This window comes from Lepidochelys kempii, chromosome 1 (genome assembly GCF_965140265.1).
Source record: "Lepidochelys kempii isolate rLepKem1 chromosome 1, rLepKem1.hap2, whole genome shotgun sequence".
NCBI lineage: Eukaryota > Metazoa > Chordata > Testudines > Cheloniidae > Lepidochelys > Lepidochelys kempii.
The window spans coordinates 8,459,056-8,476,783 of NC_133256.1; the positions used below are offsets into that span (position 1 = coordinate 8,459,056).

Genomic DNA, 17,728 nt, shown 5'->3' on the forward strand with positions numbered 1-17,728 from the left:
ACAAAACCTGACCAGACGAAGCCCCACCAAATATACCACAGGCAGCAATCCTCTGCGCCCGGGGAGGGCCAGGTCAGATCACCTGTGAGGCCTCGCTGATGTTTAACCTACACCTGAGCCCTTGGATCGGGAATCACAGGGGAGACAGGGGCTGGCCGGACAGGAAATCATGAGTTGTGTGCTCTCTGCCCGCGCCCCATTGCAGGACACCGGCAATGTCTGAGGTTTTGCGAGTGATCTGAGGGGGGCAGCCTGGGGCTCCAGGATTTCACATTCTGCACATGGAGTGGGGGCGGGAGGGGTGGGCCCACATGCAGAGAGCCAGCCCCAAGCCTCGGCATTGCTTACGCTGGACTTCAGTGGGAGCTAAGCCGTGCTCGGGCTGGCCCTGGTGTCCTGTCCCCCAAGGCAAGGATCAGTCCACGTCTTTATTCCTGACAAGCCATGGAGCCAGGATCCGATCCCGGTGCCTTTCTGCTGGGGCCTGGAGGAGCTCGCTGCATCGGTCACTGTCTCCTTCGCTGCTCGGGAGGTCCCTGCGTGCTCGGTGGGTAGCGAATCCCCATGCTCCGGCTGTCGCTGTGTGTTGGGGCAGCAGGGGTTGTTCCAGAATAAGAAAACTCCAGGGACAATCGAACATGGGGGGCGTGGGAAATACGGGCACTGGAGAGAGCCCCGCTGCATCTCCGGGTGCCGGCTGTTAGCTTCCGGGGTCCTGGTTCCCCACTGCGTTGCTCCTCCTCCAAAAGGGGGTGCCACCCTACAAGGGGACTTCACAGTCCCCTCAGGCCTGCTCTGCGTTGCAAAGTCAACGCCCCGATCTGTCTCTGGCCGACGTAAGCGCCCTGTTACAGCGCCACAGTGAGATCCCCTCCCCGAGCAAGCTCCTGAGGTGGACGCAGCACATGTCAGCGCCCGGGGTCAACCCCGCAGTGGCTGTCCCGCCAAGCCCCAGTCCCAGCCTGTAAACTGTGCTGTCTGGGGTCACAGAGACCAAAAGCTCCCCAGCCCCGCAACTCTGCGTACATTTGAGATGTCTTTTCCAGACTGCCCACCTTGGCAAGCACATCTCCCTCATTGTGTGCAACTGGCCAGCCCACCGCACCGGCTCCACACACATGCCTGCCTGGCGTGGGCAGAAGATCTTGGATCTCCTGGGCCCATGGGGGGTAGTGCAGTAGCGCCTAGAGGCTCCCAACATGATCCAGGCTTCATTGTGCTCGGTGCTGTACGTACACACAGTGGGAGACAGCCCCTGCTCGAAAAACTTACAATATAGACAGACAAGGCTGGTGGGAAGCAGCCGGGAGATGATTTGCTCACAGTCATGCAGCAGAGACGGGGCTAGAACCCAGCTCTCCTGACTCCCAGGGTAATGCCCTCGCCATCAGACCCCTTTCCCCTTCTGCAGTGCGGCCAATGCTCAGAGGCCTTCTAGACCTTGGGAAAGGTCAGTTTGGAGCCTGCTGGCCAGTTTCTGCCCCCAGCTCTGGTGTTAGCTGAGCCTGCCACCCCCTTTACTGGCCTGTCTCTTTGCCAGCTGGTGGGTACAAAGCGCATGGGCCCGCTTCGGTCCTCTTTGTCGTTTTGAACCTGAAATCATTCTTGGGCTGCCGTTGGCTAATTGCAGTCTCCCGTGCGCTCGCCCGAGAGCGTAGCGGGCAACAATGCAAAGTCCCCTCCGCTCCCAGGGGCTCTTGTGTTCCTAATCTCCCGGCATCATAGCATTAGCGCGGGGGATAATATCTGTGTGTTCTCCCTCTCCGCCGATTGTCTATTCGTGCTTGTAGTCGCTGCGGATTCTCCTCTAGCAGGAGTGGGTGGCATATCCTGGTAGGGGAGAGTGCTGCTCTCCGAGGGCAGCAGTTAATGCGCAGCGAGCTGGGGCTGCTGCAATTCTTCAGCCTGGATGGCTCCCCATCCCCGTGAAGAGACTGGAGAATCCTGTGCCCAGCTGTAGTGCGAGTCACGCTGAAGGCCCAGGTAATGGAGCAAAAGAAAGCCATCTCTGCGCAGAGAGGGATTGACCCAGAATGCTGCGGCCATCACCATGAGTTCCACAGAATGCAGCGGGGCTCTCTCCACGTGGCATCGCCAGGCTGTTTTCCTGCATACGCGGCTGTTTATACCTAGCACTTCACAGGGCTGGGGGAGCATTATAATCCCATTCTCCATCAGGGGAAACTGAGGCACGGGGTATGTGTGTCTTGCTCAAGGTCACTGTCAAGGTTCCTTCCCCACTCTGAACTCTGGGGTACAGATGTGGGGACCTGCATGCAAGACCCCCTAAGCTTATTTTTACCAGCTTAGGTTAAAAACTTTCCCAAGGCACAAATTCCTGTCCTTGTCCTTGAACAGTATGCTGCCACCACCAAGTGATTTAGACAAAGAATCAGGGAAAGGACTACTTGGAGTTCCTGTTCCCCCAAAATATCCCCCCAAGCCCTTACACCCCCTTTCCTGGGGAGGCTTGAGAATAATATCCTAGACAATTGGTTACAAAATGAACACAGACCCAAATCCCTGGATCTTTGGACACTGAAAAAAAATCAATCAGTTCTTAAAAGAAGAATTTTATTAAAAAAAAAAAAAGAAAAGGTAAAAATCCCCTCTGTAAAATCAGGTTGGAAGATAACTTTACAGGGTAACAAAAGATGTACAAAACACAGAGGAACCCCCTCGAGCCTTAGTTTCAAAGTTCCAACAAAACAGGGATAAACCTCGCTCCAGCAAAGAGAAAATTTACACGTTGAGAAAACAAAGATAAACTAATACACCTTGCCTGGCTGTACTTACAGTTTCTGTAATACGAGAGACTGGTTCAGAATGGTTAGAATCATAGAATATCAGGGTTGGAAGGGACCTCAGGAGGTCATCTCGCCCACCCCCTGCTCAAAGCAGGACCAATCCCCAACTAAATCATCCCAGCCAGAGCTTTGTCAAGCCTGACCTTAAAAACCTCTAAGGAAGGAGATTCCATCACCTCCCTAGGTAACCCATCCAGTGTTTCACCGCCCTCCTAGTAAGAACGTTTTCCCTAATATACAACCTAAACCTCCCCCACTGCAACTTGAGACCATTACTCCTCGTTCTGTCATCAGCTACCACTGAGAACAGTCTAGATCCATCCTCTTTGAAACCCCCTTTCAGGTAGTTGAAAGCAGCTATCAAATCCCCCCTCATTCTTCTCTTCTGCAGACTAAATAATCCCAGTTCCCTCAGCCTTTCCTCATAAGTCATGTGTTCCAGTCCCCTGATCATTTTTGTTGCCCTCTGCTGGACTCTTTCCAATTTTTCCACATCCTTCTTGTAGTGGTTTGGAGGACATGGATTGATGTCAGGTCCCTCTTAGTCCCAAGAGCTAAAGAACACAGAAACAAAGAACCCAAAACAAAGCCTCTCCCCTCCCCTCAGATTTGAAAGTATCTTTTGTCCCCATTGGTTCCTTTGGTCAGGTGCCAACCAGGTTATTTGAGCTTCTTAACCCCTTACAGGTAAGGAGGAATTCTAGGCTACCCTTCTGGTTCTGACAGTCACACCGCAGGGAACAGAGCAGGCCTGCACAACTCGTAAAGCGGCGAGGGCCATATTACTCCAAAGAAAACAGCTGAGTGCCAGCCCCCCCCCCCCCCCGGCCCCGTGGAAACACCCCCCAACCCTACCCCAGCACTGCCGGGCCCCACAGAAACACTTCCCCCCAGCGCTGCCCAGCCCCAAGGAAACACACCCTCCTTCCCCACCACCCAGGGCCAGTGCAACTTCCACCTTGCACCCCCTCCCCCAGAGCCCTGCAGCAGCGCCCCCCCCCCCCCGCACCCTGAGGCGCTCCCCCCATGCAGCTCTCTGCCCCTTCCCCTTTGGCCTGGGGAGCCATGCGGCAGCTCCTCACCCCAGCTCATCTCCGCTCTGCCTCCTCCCCGAGCATGCCGCAGGTGCTCCACTTCTCCCGCCTCCCAGGCTTGCGGCACCAATCAGCTGTTTGGCGCTGCAAGCCTGGGAGGGAGAGAAGCAGAGCGGGGTGGTGCTCGGGGAGGAGGCGGAGCAGAGGTGAGCTGGGGCGGGGAGCGGTTCCCCTTGTCCCACCTTGCCCCACCCCGCCGCTTGCCTACTCATCCCTCGTGGGCTGTCTGTTGTGCAGGCCTGGAATAGAGTATGGCTCTTCTGAGCCTCAGGCCAGCTTCAGCCACAAGACTGGCCACCCTCTAAGCATTTAAGCTGTCCACTCTTTTGACACAGACCATCAAACATCTTTTGATGATGACCGGGTGGGGCTGGATTTGAGCCAGTGACATTGTGGTCTCACGCCTCTTTCTTCCAGCTCAGCAGCTGCCCAGGTTGCAAACCCACCCTCCCAGCACAGTTAATGCACCTCCCAGCAAGGGGATGGGGAAGTGATTCCCCGGCTAGCAGGCCAGCCCCACCCCAGGCTGTTGGTCGAATTAGAGGGCCCATGCCCTAGTGGAGTCCAGGTGCTTCTGAATTCTGGGCCAGATCCTGAGCAGGTGTCGATCGGCATCGCTCTGCCAGAGTCGGTGCAGAGCTACCCTGCTTGACGCCCGCCGAATGGGAAGCCGTGCAATCCCATGCCTTCCGGGTAAGGTGCCGCAGAGCTGGTTCTAAAGCTTTCAAGGGCAGAGTCAGGTCCTGTCTTTGGAGGTGGAACCCCTGTGTCCTTTGCATGGGGCTGCCAGATTTACTCCTGCACAGTGTAGATGCTCAGGCATTCCAGTGATAGCGAGGAACAGAACACTCCCTAAGATCCTGCTCGTGTTTGCACCAGTGTGAATGCGGGGTGACCGCTGACAGCAGCGGTGGGACACCTGGTTTAAACCAGTGTCTCTAAGAATCAGATTGGGCCCTGCACGCCTCGCCTGAGTAAAGCAAGCGCCACTCCGGCCATCTCTGCTTTATCTGTCAGAGCTGAGGGTAGCAGGAAGGCTGGATTCAGCAGCACAAAGGCGGTGGAATCAGGCTGGTGTGATGGAAGATGTTCTTTTCATGGCTCTGCTGCGATGTAAGCCATGGAATCTGTTTTCACACAATACAATTATTCCAGGGAACTGTTAGCAAGGGGCTTGTGTAGGGTTTTTTTTTTTTTTTAATTAGTTCTTTTCAGTTGCCTGGTATTTGAGTTCACATTACTCCTTTGTTAACCAGAGCTCCCTTTATTGCTGCGATAAATGCAGCTCATTCTCAGGCGCCTTGCTGCATAGAAAATGAGGGATAATTGCCAGTGTTTTTTTTAATCAAATAAAGGGGGATGTATTTATGCCAGACCCTCTTAACACTGGCTCCGTGGCTTGTTTGCATAACTCGGGTGCTTTAATATGCTTGTAAAGTGAGTGTATCATCTTGGCACACGTTGAGCATAATAACCTACTACCACTGTTGGAATATACAGGCGCTCCTTTAGCTCAAGTGATAGAGGTCTGTGCTTTGGTGCTGGTGGTCCCAAATTCAAGCCCTCAAAACCTATGGTTGAGATTGGCACAAGTGCACTTTGCTTGTGAAGAAGTAAGATGAGAGCTTGGTGACCTGTTCCTGGCACACAGCCTATCAGATGGACAGAGCCCTTTCCTCCCAGGAGCTAGCCTTAAACAGCCTCCGGGATGGCTGCTGAGCACTTCCAACAAAGGAAAACTTCCCAGGCCATCTCGCTGCCTCAGTTTCCCTGTCTAAACCAGCCCTGCTCTCCCTCCCTGCACAGCTGTGAGGCTGAATTACTGTTTGTAAAGGCTTTGTGATCCGGATTCCCAGTCCCATACCCTATCCACGAGGCCACGCTGCCTCTCAGTGCCAACAGGGAATTAGCCAGAGGAGACATTACTGTATTTCTTCACTGGTCCACGCAGTGGGCTAGACCTCACTGAGTAACCACGTTATCTTATTGCTTAGCCTCTGACCTTTCTCCCTCCCTCCCACCATCTTACCCCCTTTTCCCGCCATGCCTGCCTTGAGGCCGTGTGCCATGCATTGGGAGGCACCTACCATGCTCTGGGGCTCTGAAAGACATGCTTGTCCTTGTGCCGTAGTCCCTGATCCATCCTGGAGCCAGGCTGGTTTCAGTTGCCCACATCATTGATTGGCCACTGGCTGTGGGTGTGGCCGGTCATTGGAATTTGGCAGGAGACCAGCTGAAGATGATGAAGGTGGGGAGGGTGATGCCCATCCATCCCCTAACTCTACAGCTGACTCCTGTCTGCCCACAGGGGCTGGCTAGTAAAACTCCCTCCCATGTGCGGTGCAGTGGCCGTGGCTCACTGAACACTCCTGGGTTACAAATCTGGCATGGCTCGGATGTGATACGAGAGGCAATGAAGGAGTTTACTTCCTGGCGGGCAGTCTGGCCACTGTGTCCTGGTGGCTTCACCAACCCAGCACCTGTAGAGCTGAAATCAGTTGGAGCTGCAGCCAGGGGCTGGGCACCTCTTCGGATCCGGCCCCAAGTTCAGTCTCTGCTAAGCTTTGTTGGGGTTAATGCTCCGTGTGCCCTCCCTGCCCACTGCTTTCTCTCTAGTGAGCGGTGCTGTGGTGACAGCCCGGGAGGCTGATGCCCTCTGCATATCCCTGGGACAGATGGGCCCGCCTTTGGGGGTGAGCGGGTAGCTCAGCTGAGACCCAACAACTTGTCTCATGAAAGCCACCATGGAGCCAGCAGCTGGTAACAACTTCCAGTCCCTCTTATTTGTATTGTAAAAGCACCTGGAGGTGCTGACTGAGATCAGGGCCCTATTGCGCCAGGTGCTGCGGAGTCAGAGACAGTCCCTGGCCCAGAGAACTTGCGGTCTGACTAGACAAGACAGCGGATGGGAGAAAGGATGTATTTCTGGTAGAACTGCCCTTCCGAGCCAGATTGGAAGGGATGAGCTAGCAGAGACAGGACCTGTAACCAAGCGCAGACTAGTGAGTTTATCCAAGAGGAAGCTAAGAGGTGACTTGGTTACAGTATCTAAGTCCTTTCTGATGAGATTTCTGATAGTCGCTGGCTCTTTAACCTCGCAGACAAAGACGCAGCAAGATCCAATGGCTGGAAGGGGCAGCTAGAAAAATTTGGCCTGGAAATAAGGTGCAATTTGTATAACAGTGACGGGAATTAGCCCTTGGGGTAACTAGAGGTGCAGTGGTGTCTCCATCGTGAGAAGTTGTTACATCAAGACTGGCCGTCTTTCTCAGAGATCTTCTCCAACTCCACCAGAAGTCACGGGCTTGGTGCAGAGTTTATTGGGTGAGGTTCTGTGACCTGTGGCATGAAGGAGCTCAGATTCGCTTATCATACCAGTCGTGTCTGGGGGAGCATCGCTGAATCTTTCAGTCTTTGCAGCTCTCCACTCCCCCCACCCTCCATCCCTCTTTTATTAAAAGCCAATTAGGCAATCTTGATATTAGTTAATTACCGATGGCTTTACAAGAAGCCACAGCTAGTGAAGAACCGATCTGACTTGCTAGGAAACCATTCTTTGTGTCTGCAAACGGACTGAAGAGAATACCATTTTGATCTCACTGTGTAATTTAATTATTCAGACAGGTCTGTTTTGTGCGTGGTGGGAGGGAAGGGGCACATGCTTTGTGGAAAGAAGAAACCAAACCAACACAGTGCTCAGACCAACACTGTTTCATTTTAACCACTTTGGTCCTGCCTCCCGGAGTTGGTGCTTCTGGAAGAATGCACCTCCCTGTGGAAGGGCCGTCTCTCAGCTGGAGAGAGGCAGTGTGGTCTAGCATAGAGGGTAATGAGCGGGGAGTTAGAAGAGCGCTAGTTTTCCATTTTAGGGCTTTATCCTTTACTGTAATGGCTGAGTGCCTTCTCCAGGTAATACTGAGCCAGTAGCAAAGTCCCCTGAGTACTTCATAGCTTCCAAGGCCAGAAGGGACTGTTGTGATCAATCTGACCACCTGTGTAACACAGGCTAGAGAGCTGCCCCAGAAGCGTTCCCAGGGCAGAACTTTTAGAGAAACAGCCAGTCTTGATTTCAAAACTGTCCATGATGGAGAATCCACCACGGGCCTTGGGAAACTGTTCCAGTGGCTAATTACTCTCACCGTTGAAAATGTCCGCCTTATTTCCAGTCAGAATTTGTCTCGCTTCTGCTTCCAGCCATTGGGTCGTGTCAGACTTTTCTCTGCTAGATTGAACAGCCCCCCTCCTTCCTTAGAGGTTTTTAAGGTCAGGCTTGACAAAGCCCTGGCTGGGATGATTTAACTGGGAATTGGTCCTGCTTCGAGCAGGGGGTTGGACTAGATGACCTTCAGGGGTCCCTTCCAACCCTGATATTCTATGATTCTATGATTTGTTCCCCAGGTCGGTATTTATCGACTAATCACATCACCCTGTAACCTTCTCTTTGTGACGCTAAATAGACTCAGCTCCTTGAGTCTATCGCTATAAGGCACGTTTTCTAATCTAATCATTCTCGTGGATCTTCTTTAAACCTCTCCAATTTATCAACATCCTCCTTGAATTGGGGGCACCAGAAGTGGACACAGGATTCCAGCAGTGGTCACACCAGGGCCAAACCCAGAGGTCAAATAATCTCTACTACTTGAGATTCTCCTATTTATGCATCCCAGGGTCGCATTCGCTCTTTTGGCCACAGCGTCACACTGGGCGCTCCTGTTCAGCTGATTATCCACCACGACCCCCCAGTCTTTGTCAGAGTCACTGCTTCCCAGGATAGAGTCCCCCATCCAGTAAGTATGGCCTGCGTGCTTTGTTCCCAGATGTCAACATTTAGCTGCATCAAAACACAGATTGTTTTCTCGCCCTCAGCTTACCAAGTGCTCCAAATCACTCCCCCATTTTTGTGTCATCCGCAGATTTTATCAGTGATGATTTTATGTTTTCTTCCTGGCCATTGATAAAAATGTGAAATAGTGTAGGGCCAAGACCCGATCCCTGCGGGATCCCCTGGGAAACTCACCCGTTCGATAATGATTCCCCAATTACAGTTACATTTTGAAACCTATCAGTTCGCCAGTTTTTATTCCATGCAGTACAAGATACGTACGTAGAAATGTACCCAAGATAGATCTAGGGCCCAGCCAAACCCCCAGAACTGAGAAGTTTGGATCTGGATCCAGACACTGACACTTGGACACACCACCATTCCTTCTCCTCCTTCCCATTGAGAAGATAACCCAAGCCATGAATTGTAATGCAGTTGGGAGCTCTCAGGCTACCTGTGCGTCACCTTTGGGTCTTTCTCCACAGCCTTTCAGGGTCTCTTGGCAATGGCCTGCTGTGGCTATGTCATCCCTCGACAGAGCCGGGCACCTCAACCCTTCTTTTCTAATGAGATGGGGAAGCAACGAGAGAGGGGCCTCAGTCACTCGAGGAGTCAAGCCTGCAGCTCTTCACCTTCCAACTGGAGTCCCAGCCACGTCATCAGTGACTGAGATGTACCAGATATTTGGTAGCCCCTGCGTGATCTTAGTCTGGTTTCAGGTGCCCATATCCACACAGGCAGTAACTGGCCCTCTTGTGCCCATCCTCAGCAGAAAGGCCAAAGAAGGACTTTATGGGCCATGGACACTGAATGCTCTTCTAACAAGGGTGTTCTTGTTAAAACACAGATACAGATGTAGTATGAAATCTTGTGTGTGTGTGTATGTGTGTAAACACAATTGCCCCCTGCTGGATGGAATCAGAGCTTCCCATCTGTGTGTCATAGGCCCTACACTGCTGTGGTGGGGATTCTCTTTTCACTCCAGGGGCAAGAGCCTGGCCTTTTGGAGCAGGAGAGGGCTGAGTTCCAGCCCTGGACCTGGTGTTCAGAATTGCCGTGGGGCACAGGACAGTGATGTCCTAGGTGGGAATACGTTCTTAAAGGGGTCAAAGTGAGTGGAATTCTACAGCTATCCCCAGTCTACAGGTGGGGAAACTAAGGCACGGAGCAGCTGAGAGAATGATTAAGCCTACTGAAGTTAATGGAAAGACTCCTTTTGATTTCAGTGGGCTTTGGATTAGGCCCTAAATGTCGCACAGCAGGTCTTTGGCAGGGGTTGGAATTGAGCTCTTGTCTCCAGAGCCTAGTGCCTTAACCACAAGACCTACCCCCCACCCTTCCTCCGTCCCATCATCACTGCCACCGCTGCTCCTTCGCCCCATGGCTGGCGGCCTGTCGCTTTCTTCTGGGTCAGGGTGGTTCAAGGCACTTGCTTTGCCACTGTCTCTTCCCCTGGAGGGAGGCGATCGCTTCCCCATAATGAGCTTGATTGAGCATGAAATCGGGTGGCAGCCCGTGTCCGCCCCCAAATAAATTAATAGTTAGACAAACCGTGACAAGGCAACAGCCAGCTCTGCTGTCAGCTCGGTCTGCCGCGATCAGGGGAATTCAGAGAGACCAGCCCCACCTGGGCTAGCCGCCGCACTGCAAAGAGCACCTCTTCCGCACCAGAGAGCCCTGGGCTGCCCTTGCTGAAATATGCATTTCCCAGGTACCCCCAAGCGTCGGCAAGAGTCCCAGCCCCCCACTGCACCACAGCCCCTCTGCACCCCACTGCAGCACCAGATGTGGCCCGGGAGTATCCCAGGCCAGACTAGGGTGGTGCTGAATTGCTCTCGGGGTGGGAGCTGCCCCCTGTGATCCCGACCGGGAGAGTAGCTGGGGCAGGCGGAGGTGCCATCTCTCCTTAAACTCAGGCTCAGCGTTCTGGAATTTCGAAGGCCTCCCTGGAGCCTGTGGGTTTGCGGGGCGTTTCTGGCCAGGGCGTTCGCGCAGCCGGCTTGGCCCCCGCCGAAGGCAGTGAGTGTACCGTTGTCTGCGTGTGGCTCCTCGCACGTGCTAACGTCGCCTGGCCTAGACAAGATCCCGGCCCAGGGAACTTCCGTTTGCTGATGATCAGCGTCAGCTCCCCACCCCTGCTCAGTTATATCTCCTTGCTCCTGGCCATCCCCTCCTACCCAACCTCTCTTCTCAGAGGTTTGCTGGCGCTCACAGGCAAATCTGCTCTTCCCCCTCCCGCCGGCCAAATTAACTATGGCTCCGTTATTGACATTACTCATGGGCTGCAAGTGAGCAATTGCTGAGTCGTCTGCCTGGGCCCTCGGCTGAACATAGCACTTGCCTGGCAGGAATGAGGCAGACGAATCCAGCCTATCAGATAAGCAGCGGCTGATGCAGGGCAAAACGGTATTGTTCCTCTAATGTTTCCGCGGCATCATAACATTAAATTACTCAGTGGCAGTGCTATGCATTATCTCTTACATGAGCCGGAGCTAATGGGATTTCATTGCACCCAGCTGCCCGGAATTAGCCTTTCCTCCTTGTCGCTGGTTTCCTGTAGAGACCCTGGACTTGGGTGACGGGTGACCCCTGCCCCCGTGCTGCCGGGAAGGATGATGGAACATGTGCAATGAGCCAGGGACGCTCCTCCGAGCCAGGGAGAGACAAGCCCTGGCCACCCAAGGCATTGTGGCACTCGCTGAATGGGGCAGGAGGTTGCTCCAGGTCGTTTCCTGGCAGGCTGAGGGTCCGCCCTCAGAATGAGCCCCAATTCCAGTCTCGTACCCCTGCCCGTCGCCCACGGCCCTCCGCTGGTCCCGTGCCAGCTGTAGAGTGGTGTTGGGGGGGGGGCGGGGGGCACTCTGTGTCTCTGCACTGGCCCTGCCCGCTTCCGGACACCACGGTCTCGGTGCTAATGCCTTCTTCCCTCACAGGGCCGGCCGGGGAAGCCCCCATCCAAAGGGTGCCCGCTCAGCATGCGGGGGCGACGGATGAGGCAAGGCCAGACTGGATCCTCAGTCACTGCAGCGTGCAGGAGGGGGATTGATGCGTCCTCTCACTGCCCTGCTGCCATCGCCACCAGGGCACCTCCAACGGCTGGGTAGCCCCGTCCCTAATTCAGCACTGCCCAGTCACTCTGTACTGGAGGAATTGGAAGATTTCTGCCCATCTCTCTCCTCAGTGGCCTTGGGTACACCGCACCAGGCTGCTGGGCCAGGAGCAAAACCGCCCAGACTGCTTGCTGCAGTTGAGAGATTAGCACTCGGGGTAGCTCTGAGCATGGCGCACGAGTGGCTTAATTCACTTAGCCTTAATAAAGAGCTTTCATACAGGTGGGCGCAGGCAGACAGGGCGTGTTTGCTCTGAGGAGGGGGACCTGAAACATTCCTCCACCCCCAGTACACAGCAGAGAGGCTGGGCCTGAAACAGATTGGACAGCTGGGAAATTGAGGCACACAGGGAGTTGAGCCTAGGTCCTCAGGTAGCATCCTAACCCCTGGGCCATGCTTCCCATTCACGCTGGCTGCCTGTGTCTGTACAGTAGAGGTGACTCGTAGTCACCATCAAGCTGGGCTGGCTCTGAAGGGTAGAGGGTCTGACCCTGCTCCGTTATGCCCGTGGGAATTGGGAGGAACTCTGCTCATGCAGGTGAACTTCAGGGCCGTGACTCCTGATTTATGCCACTCCGAGTGAGAGCAGATTCAGGCCCAGTGGTGTAAAATGGGGGGTGGGATCAGAGCCACGCTGGCCTTCTTTGATGTCTAATGTCCCACCAGCCTTCTCCAAAGAAGGAGCCGTTAACAATCATTTAATCAACCACCCCCACCCCACCCTTATCAAGCAAGGGCCTGCTGGAGGCTCGTCCCCCGCGCTATACCTCCGTGCTTCAGCACCATGAATGAAACGTTGCTGGACAGCATCTCTCAGCCATAAGCGCTGCCCTGGGTCTGTCAAAAGCTTGTGCTTCATTTCCTTGAAATGCAGCTTGTCATCTCTCCCCGGGCTGGAGGATCCATTGCCCTGAGCATAGGCTCTGCCAGGAAATCACGTCCCTGGGTAGAACTCTCTGGCCTCAGCATGAAGATTCCCTCTTTACTTTGAAGACCGGAGGGGGCAAAAGAGGAGATTTGATCTGTCAGATTTGCTGTTCCCCAGTAAATCGGAGCAACTCTCGTTTGCTAAGCTGTCACCAGTTCGTGTCTGGCGGAGATGACTGTCAGCGGCTGTGAGTTTCGGTGTTTCCATCAGTGCCGCTTTGCAGCGATTACTCCTTCGTGTTCTCGGCTCAGACGGGCCTGGCGGTGAGATCTCGCTCTGCGACAGGGGAGAATGGCTGCTAGAATGGGCCTCATTTCATAGAATCATAGAATCATAGAATATCAGGGTTGGAAGGGACCCCTGAAGGTCATCTAGTCCAACCCCCTGCTCGAAGCAGGACCAATTCCCAGTTAAATCATCCCAGCCAGGGCTTTGTCAAGCCTGACCTTAAAAACCTCTAAGGAAGGAGATTCTACCACCTCCCTAGGTAACGCATTCCAGTGTTTCACCACCCTCTTAGTGAAAAAGTTTTTCCTAATATCCAATCTAAACCTCCCCCACTGCAACTTGAGACCATTACTCCTCGTTCTGTCATCTGCTACCATTGAGAACAGTCTAGAGCCATCCTCTTTGGAACCCCCTTTCAGGTAGTTGAAAGCAGCTATCAAATCCCCCCTCATTCTTCTCTTCTGCAGGCTAAACAATCCCAGCTCCCTCAGCCTCTCCTCATAAGTCATGTGTTCCAGACCCCTAATCATTTTTGTTGCCCTTCGCTGGACTCTCTCCAATTTATCCACATCCTTCTTGTAGTGTGGGGCCCAAAACTGGACACAGTACTCCAGATGAGGCCTCACCAATGTCGAATAGAGGGGAACGATCACGTCCCTCGATCTGCTCACTATGCCCCTACTTATACATCCCAAAATGCCATTGGCCTTCTTGGCAACAAGGGCACATTGCTGACTCATATCCAGCTTCTCGTCCACTGTCACCCCTAGGTCCTTTTCCGCAGAACTGCTGCCTAGCCATTCGGTCCCTAGTCTGTAGCGGTGCATTGGATTCTTCCATCCTAAGTGCAGGACCCTGCATTTATCCTTATTGAACCTCATCAGATTTCTTTTGGCCCAATCCTCCAATTTGTCTAGGTCCTTCTGTATCCTATCCCTCCCCTCCAGCGTATCTACCACTCCTCCCAGTTTAGTATCATCCGCAAATTTGCTGAGAGTGCAATCCACACCATCCTCCAGATCATTTATGAAGATATTGAACAAAACCAGCCCCAGGACCGACCCTTGGGGCACTCCACTTGATACCAGCTGCCAACTAGACATGGAGCCATTGATCACTACCCGTTGAGCCCGACAATCTAGCCAGCTTTCTACCCACCTTATAGTGCATTCATCCAGCCCATACTTCCTTAACTTGCTGACAAGAATACTGTGGGAGACCGTGTCAAAAGCTCCCTCCCTGCACCATTTCCCAGTTACACTGGAGTTCTTCTTCCCCGGCCAGCCAGCGTGCCGTGAAGACTCCTACTTCCTCAGGCAGGGAAATGGCCAGGTGAAGGTCTGAAACCCACCGGGGGGGATTTGTCACAGCAAGAAAGCCGCTGCTCCTGCAGCTTAAAACGGAGTTAGCCTCAAACTGCCAGGAGCGTGTTTGATATTGCGGGGAGGTGCTTGGGCAACAGGCATTAATTAGCTGGGTTCTCCTCCCTGCCGGCTGTGCAGATCGCAGCCCCAGTGCATCCAGCCGGCAGCCAGAGACCGACGTCTGCAGGTGGAGAAGGGGAGCTGAGGCAACAGCGGAAGGCAGAGGTCTTGTAGGCAGCGTGGATCTCCGATAGCATATGGTCTGCGCAACTCGTTTTCTTGAACTCAGTGGGGCTGCTTCTGTGGCCTGGAGCCCCTGAGGCTTTTCAGAGCTGGGGTCAAGTCCCTGCCCTGCCCTAGACGCCAGTGGTTTTGGGGCAGGTCGCTCAGGGACAGGTTTTTAACGGTGTTTAGGCACCTGAAATGCAGGTTGGCACCCAGCGAGCTTTTCCAAAGTACTTAAAACACCTCAGTTTCCCATCTGTACAGCAGCCCTGCCGCACAGGGCTGTGTGAGGGTAAATCCATTACAGACCAAGCTAAATGGGCCATATAAGCACCATCGATAGTGTCAAGCCGTCTGGAAGTGACTCACCAGCATGACCACCACGCTCAGGGCAGGCTGTTAAGAACCAGGCACAATCCCCAGATTGGCTGAGTTCTGTACTTAACCTTCACCGCCGAGTTACCAAGTGTAAACTCCTCTGGCGCTTAACATGGAGTCACAGGCAGTCCCCTAGGGTGCCCCAGTCTGTCTCGCCACCCAGGTGAGCCTCCCTTGTGATAGATGGTCCCTTACACCAAGGATCACAGGAATATTCAGGTTATTCCCTGTCCCAGCAGACCAGTCACTTACTCCAGGTCAATTGCACATTCTATCTCACACCAAAGCAAGTGCTTGTAGCCAATCTTATGATATTTATTATCTCATAAATCCTAATGATTTATTAACTAGGAAAAGGAAAGAAGAGTTATTTACAAGGTTAAAACAGGAAAAGACACACACATACGGGAGATGCAGTCTTAAATTTCAAAAGGTAATAGAAGCTTCTATAATAAGCAAGCTCTATATGTCCTTTAGGGCTAACCCAGGCTAAGCACTGGGAATCTTTTGCTTATGCCTAGTAATCTTGGCCCCCCAGAGTCCAAGCAGCATAAAGATCCAGTTCTGCCCTGTTCGCGGCTTTGATATCCTTCCCCCAGTTGGAGCTGCAATGTTTGCCGATGGGAGGCGTTCACTTGCAAGACTTATCTTCCCTGGCGTAGGGAAAGAGTAAACAACAACAGCCTTGTGTCCTCTTTAATGGCCCACTTTAGTCCGTCTGGCATCTGTGGGCCTTCCTTGTCGGGCAGGACATGAGCCCTTCTGTTGAGACCACACATCCCACTCGTTCGCGTCTCTCTCCTGCCTGGTGATTGAGCCAGTCCCAGAGCCGTACAATGCAGATTTGCAGCATGGGATGCGGATGTTATACGTGAGATTAACGCCGACGGCCACTCGCGAGCGTTCGATAACACTCTTATCACTCTGGTACCCAGTTAGCAATGCCAGCCCGCAGCTGAGCCGGCCTGAGTCCAGCTCGGTATATGTCAGCGCCCTGGGCCTGGGCTGCCAGCATCACAGAGAGCTATCGGGGCTGTGTTTGTAGGATCCAGGGCTGTATTTGAGGAAGTGTTTGCGGATGATACTAAACTGGGAGGAGTGGTAGATACGCTGGAGGGGAGGGATAGGATACAGAAGGACGTAGACAAATTGGAGGATTGGGCCAAAAGAAATCTGATGAGGTTCAATAAGGATAAGTGCAGGGTCCTGCACTTAGGACGGAAGAACCCAATGCACCGCTACAGACTAGGGACCGAATGGCTCGGCAGCAGTTCTGCGGAAAAGGACCTAGGGGTGACAGTGGACGAGAAGCTGGATATGAGTCAGCAGTCTGCCCTTGTTGCCAAGAAGGCCAATGGCATTTTGGGATGTATAAGTAGGGGCATAGTGAGCAGATCGAGGGACGTGATCGTTCCCCTCTATTCGACATTGGTGAGGCCTCATCTGGAGTACTGTGTCCAGTTTTGGGCCCCACACTACAAGAAGGATATGGATAAATTGGAGAGAGTCCAGCGAAGGGCAACAAAAATGATTAGGGGTCTAGAACACATGACTTATGAGGAGAGGCTGAGGGAGCTGGGATTGTTTAGCCTGCAGAAGAGAAGAATGAGGGGGGATTTGATAGCTGCTTTCAACTACCTGAAAGGGGGTTCCAAAGAGGATGGCTCTAGACTGTTCTCAATGGTAGCAGATGACAGAACGAGGAGTAATGGTCTCAAGTTGCAGTGGGGGAGGTTTACCCGGAATGCGTTACCTAGGGAGGTGGTAGAATCTCCTTCCTTAGAGGTTTTTAAGGTCAGGCTTGACAAAGCCCTGGCTGGGATGATTTAACTGGGAATTGGTCCTGCTTGGAGCAGGGGGTTGGACTAGATGACCTTCAGGGGTCCCTTCCAACCCTGATATTCTATGATTCTATGATTCTATGAAGTCCCACAGAACCTCTGGGGGGGAAGGGAGTGTTGTTACCGTTTAATGAGGCATTATGGGGTGAAAGGACTTGCTCAAGGTGATAGACTGTTTCAAGCCAGAAGCGGAGCAGGGATTAGAAGCCAGGCCTGTGCTTGGAGCCATTACTTCTGCTGCAGGGCCTGACTACCCCTTTCTCTCCCTGCTCCGAGACCCTGAGTCGACTGTCCTACTGGCTGGGCCCCAGCCCACGCAACCAGGGACTGGACATTTCCAGGCACGAAGTGTCACTGCCATGTCTCCCGCATTGGCTCAGCCCAGCCTGTAGCTCTCAGGGGGATTAATATGGAAATAGACCTTTCAGACTAATTAACAGCCGTGGAAATGAGAGCAGCCATCCAGTCTAGGGAACCTGGGAGCTGCTTGAAATGCCGGCTGTAGCTTTGCGTTACCATTTCCTTTCGGAGCTGCAGCGTTTCAGCCGACCGGGGGACGGGAGGTGGGCGGGTTGGCTGCCGTCTCAATCCAGACCCGGTCTCTGGGGATCGGTAGCCGTATTTCAAACCTGCACCCCCTGAATCCCAACTTCCAGGGAGGTCCCCAGCTCAGGAAAGCGCTGACAGTCAGCGAGACCTATGCAGGTCCTGGTGTGCTGCCCTGAGGCATGCCCCTCGAGCCTGAGGTCAGATGACCAGGAATTGTTCTGAAAGTCCCGGCTTCTAAATTGGATGCTGTCATGGGGTTTGGTTTGTTTGATTCGTTCACAGCAAAAAAAAAAAAAAAAAAAAAAAATCTCAACTGGCCATGGGTAAACTGAGGCAGGAAATTAGAAGGTTTCTAACCATCAGAGGGAGGTTCCGGAGCAGC

General features: G+C 53.3%; 1 protein-coding gene across 2 annotated transcripts in view; it reads left to right on the plus strand.

Annotated features, from left to right (window-relative positions):
* PDE2A (phosphodiesterase 2A) overlaps nt 1-17,728 on the plus strand; it is a 361,885-nt gene that overhangs the window by 233,255 nt on the left and 110,902 nt on the right. The gene's annotated exons all lie outside the window — the stretch shown is intronic.